The sequence below is a fragment of the Dipodomys merriami genome, unplaced genomic scaffold (genome assembly GCF_024711535.1).
Source record: "Dipodomys merriami isolate MVZ:Mamm:240054 unplaced genomic scaffold, mDipMer1.0.p SCAF_971, whole genome shotgun sequence".
NCBI lineage: Eukaryota > Metazoa > Chordata > Mammalia > Rodentia > Heteromyidae > Dipodomys > Dipodomys merriami.
The window spans coordinates 158,012-163,226 of NW_027206592.1; the positions used below are offsets into that span (position 1 = coordinate 158,012).

At 36.7% G+C, this 5,215-nt stretch overlaps 2 non-coding genes across 2 annotated transcripts; both read right to left on the bottom strand.

The window, feature by feature from the left end:
• Nucleotides 1-318: 318 nt before the first annotated feature.
• Nucleotides 319-422, bottom strand: LOC138822003 (U6 spliceosomal RNA). Its single transcript, XR_011370288.1, has one exon. It is a non-coding gene; the product is annotated as a U6 spliceosomal RNA (small nuclear RNA).
• A 4,376-nt stretch (nucleotides 423-4,798) lies between these two features.
• On the bottom strand, nucleotides 4,799-4,902 carry LOC138822004 (U6 spliceosomal RNA). Its single transcript, XR_011370289.1, has one exon. It is a non-coding gene; the product is annotated as a U6 spliceosomal RNA (small nuclear RNA).
• Nucleotides 4,903-5,215: the final 313 nt, after the last annotated feature.

The following is a 5,215-nucleotide window of genomic DNA, read 5'->3' on the forward strand; positions in this document are numbered from 1 at the left end:
TGCATGTAGCCCTGGGTTCAATTACTTAGTACCACATAAACAGAAAAAGCCAGAAGTTGCCCTGTGGCTCAGGTCAAAGGGTGCAAGGCTTGTGCAAAAAAGAAGCTCAGTGACAGTGCCCAGGCACTCAGTTCATGCTCCAGGACTGCCAAAAAATAAAAAGACAGAACATGTCAATAATGAATGAGGGAGGGATCCAGAAACCAAATTCCTCACTGAATATTTTCTCTATTTCAATATCATTCCAGAGAGAAAAATGAGGCATAAAGATGGTCCAGAAAGAACATATCTTATGAAGTAATACAAGATTCTTTAAAAAAAAATATGGAATGCTTCACATATTTGCATGTCATCCTTGTGCAGGGACCATGCTAATCTCTGTATCATTCCAATTTTAGTATATGTGCTGCCAAAGTGAGCACTACAAAAATTTTTTTTTTACTGCAACTGGCCTGTAGAGACAATCCATTAGACATAATTGTGACTTGCAATAGCATAAGAGCTCATTGTAATAGCACAAGTGCTTTCTGGATATTATGTATGGGTCCTGAGCCTTGATAAAAGCCTAGGTGCTATTCCTATGTTTTTCCTCAAGAATATTACTCTATTACTTAAACCACAGCTCCATTTCTGACTTTTCTGGTGATGAAATGGAGATAAGAGTGTCATGGACTTTTCCTGGCTCACCTGGCATAACATTGGGATAACATTGGGTTAATACCTGGGATAACATTAATAATGTCAAAAATCTCAGCATTCTGAAGAGCTAGAATTATAGTTATGAGCCATTAGTACACAGAGAAATATTTCTTTTTCAGTGGAATGAATTAAGAATACAGATTCTTAAGGAAGATTCACCCTCAGTACTAAGTAAATCATCAAGAACAGTTTACGTGGATACACACACACACACACACACACACACACACACACACACACACACACACACACACACACAAGCACACAACCAGACACACAAACCCACATAAACATCTCAGGGATCTGTATCTCTTTCCCCTAAAGAGTAGTATGGTCTAATGGGCAAACTGTGGTGTCACAGTCATGTAATCCCAGATATTGAGAGGTAGAGGTATAAGAGCATGGGGTACTAAGGGTGACTTGGGTGAAGTTAGCACAAGATCCTATATGAAAAGCAAACTGAGAAAGAAAGAAAAAGAGTTGGGTGCATGTAGGCACAAGTGGCAAGTTATGTGCCTAGTAAGTTTAAGGCCCTCAGTTTAATCCTCAGTTCCATGAAAAAGACAAAAGGAATAAAATCTCAGTCCATTTTGTCATTGTTTAAAATCAATTAACCTGTATACTTCATGAGGAATATAAGGTCTATTTCAAGCCTAATAGTAGTAGCTGGAAAGTCTATATAGCATGGTAGCACATGGGACAAGGCCCCGTAGGTGCATCATATCACAGAGGATCTCAGCATTATGGCATGTGCTAGAATGACAGGGATTAAGGGGCATAGGTTGCTTTTAACAACTGATAACAGTGATAACGTTAGTCCCTTGAGAGTTGATGAGATAACATTTATCCATTTATGACTGAAACATCTTTTAAGGTTTCTACCTCCTGACACTGCTACATTGAATAGTTAAACTTCAGTATGAGCTTTGATGGTGACAGACCATTAACAGGCTTCTGACCGAGGCAGGTGAGACCATTGGAAGCCAAGGATGTTAATACAACTAGGCACCTTGGACAACTGCTTCGATCTCATTGATTCTGATATTTACTGTATTTGGGGCCATCTCACAGCCAAGATCCATCAAGTCCATGTCTGTTCCATGTGCCAGTGTCAGTTATGCTGAGTGTTACATAAACCACTAGACAATAGGGAGAAATAGGATGGAGATAGACACAAAAATGTAAGTTTGGCATTCTTCTTGGCCCTTAAATAACATTAAAAGATTTATGTAGGTAAGTCATGAGAAAGCTCTATGTCGTTATAAAATACATACAGCCATATAATAACTACTCTACCACCCTGAAAGATACCTTGTAGAACAGCCTGTTTACACATAATACAGACACCCCTATGAACACAAAAGATGGAAAAAACAAACAAGTTTCGGTTTACAAAAGTAATTGTCAACCTCAGAGTCAAAGCAGACACCCTGAAAACAGTAATGGAAAGAATAGGAGAAACACTAGGTCTCCTTGGCACAAGTCAAAATTTCCTTACTAGAGACCCAGAAACACAACAAATCAAAGTTACACAAATGGGATTTCATGAAAGTGCAGAGCTTGTGCATGGCAAAGGACATAACTAGCAAAATCCATAGAAAGCCCACCGATTAGGAGAAGATTAGCCATACAACAGACAAGGATCTCATATCTAAAATGTGCTTGGAACTCACAAAAATAAAACCTCCAACAAGAAATCCTCAAAGAAACAACTGTGCAATAAATAAGTGGGCTAAAGTTTTAAAGAGAAACTTCTCTGAAGAGGAAAGGAGATGGCAAATAGACACATGAAGAAATGCTCAACATTTCTAGCCATAAAAGAAAAGCAAATCACCAAAATTACTCAAGCTGATTTAAAATTTGGCAAAGGAGCAGGGTATAAAAATAACCCTCAAAAATCAATGGCTTTTCTGTATGCCAACAATGAGAAAAGCGTGGTTGAAATCAGGAAAGCAACTCCATTCATAACAGCCCACCCAAAAAATACCTAGGAATTATTTTAACCAAAGAAGGGAAGGACCTCTATAATGTAAACTTTAAAAACATGAAAAGGGAAATCAAAACAGAACTTACAAAGTGGTAAAACCTCCCATGCTCCTGGATTGGAAAGATCAACATCGTGAAAATGGCAATATTTTCCAAGGGTTTCTACCAATTTAATGCAATACCTATCAATATTCCAACCCCTTTCTTCAAGGAATTAAAGAGGCTATCCAAAAATTCATATAGAACAATAAAAAACCCAGAATAGAAAAAAAAATCCTTAACATAAAGAACAGTGATGAAGGAATATCAATACCAAATTTCAAACTCTACTACAAAGCCATCGTAATTAAAACAGCTTGGTACTGGCACAAGAACGGACATCAGGAACAATGGAATAGAATTGAAAAGGCAGAAATGAACCTACAGATATATAGCTACCTAATCTTCGATAATGGAGCTAAAAAATAGAATGGAAGAAAGCCTCTTAAGTATATTGTGCTGGCAAAATTGGTTAATCACTTGTAGAAAACTAAAGCTAGATCCTTATATATCAATCTGCACCAGAATCAGCTCCAAATGGATCAAAGACTTCTGAGTCAAAGCAGACACTCTGATGGAATAGGATGGAATAGGAGAAACCCTAGGTCTCCTTGGCACAGGCCGAATTTTTTTTTAATGGAGACCCAGAAACACAACAAATCAAAGAAAGGTTGGACAAATGGGATTGCATGAAATTGCAGAGCTTCTACATGGCAAAGGACATAGTTAACAAGATCAATAGAAAGCCTATGGATTGGGAAAAGATCTTCACTAGCCATTAAACAGAAAAGAGTCTCATATCTAAAATATACCTGCAACTCAAAAAATTATATCTCCCAACAACAAATCCTCAAAGAAACCACTTCTCACTAAATAAGTGGGCTAAAGACTCAAAAAGAAACTTCTCTGAAGAGAAAAGAAGGATGGCCAATAGACACATGAAGAAATGCTCAACCTCCCTAGCCATAAAAGAAATGCAAATAAAAAGAGCAGAAGTACCATCTCACCACAGTTAGAATGGCTATAATCAAGAACTCTAATAACAACAGATTCTGGAGGGGATGTGGATAGAAGAAAACCTTACTGTATTGTTGTGGGAGTGTAAACGTATTCAACCACTTTGGAAAGTTTATGGAGGTTCCTCAAAAGACTCCACATAGAGCTCCCCTATGACCCAGAACTAGCACTTTTGGGCATTTACCCAAATGTTCACAAACAAGATCATACTAATGCTACCAGCACGACTATGTTTATTGCAGCATTATTTACCATAACTAAGATATGGAACCAACACAGATACCCCTAAGTTGATGAATGGATCAAGAAAATGTGGTATATATACACAATTCCATGCCTCCATAGAATTTCTTTGTCCAATTTGTTAGGAAATGGAAAGACTTGGAACAAATTATATTAAGTGAAATAAGCCATACCCAAAGAAACATAGATCCCATGTTTTCCCTTATTTGCAATAACTAGTATATGTCTGAGAAAAACAGAAATTTTTAGACAAGTTGATGTTAGGCGAAATGAACCCCAAGATAATTTTTTCTTTCTTGTGATTGTTTCCAACATATTTATAAATTGATTTCTTTGTTGCTTTCTTTGTACCTCCCCCATGGTATAACTCCTGTTTTCACTGCATTTGATTCTGGTACCCTGCATCTTGTATATACATTTTTCTAATTTGGAGAAGGTAAGGGAAAACATAAAATGCTTAAACAGGGATACGGGTTGACCCATTGTAAAAATGCAATGTACAAGACCCTACGTTGAAAACAAACATTAGAACTTCGGAGGTGGGGAGAATACTCGTGGAGGTGGGAGAGAAGGAATGGTAGGGGAAAAACAAAGGAGGAGGCAACAATGCTTGATAGGAAATATACTTGATAGGAAATTACCTTACTCATTTAATTGTAGCCCCTCTGCACAGTATTTTTTTTATAATAAAAGACATACAAAAATTAATTCAATGTATGATTATGGGCCAGTACTAGGATTTGAATTTATGGGCCTTCCACTTACTTTCACACTTCAAACTGGGATCTCTATCTGTCTTTATTTATTTATTTTTTAAAATCAGGAATGCTTCACAAATATGCGAGTCATTCTTGCACAAGGGCCATGCTAATCTCTGTATTGTTCCAATTTTTGTATATGTGCTGCCAAAGTGAGCAATCTTTAATTTTTTGTTGATCTTTTTTTCAAGGATAAATCTAATAACATTGTCCCCTAATTTTGTATAAAATAAGTTTTGGACATATATTTAATATGTAATATATTTGTGTGATATATACGTATATACATACTATTTATCTGCAGGAGTTGGGCACACTGAAACAATTGAAGGCACTGATTTAATTTCACTGCTGTCATTCTATTTTAAGACTTTTTTAAAATCAAAACATTTATGACCATGATTTCATCGAATGTCCTGTCCAATATTGATTTGTGTGTATCAGGCAGGCTGTACCTCATCTCACACAAGAGT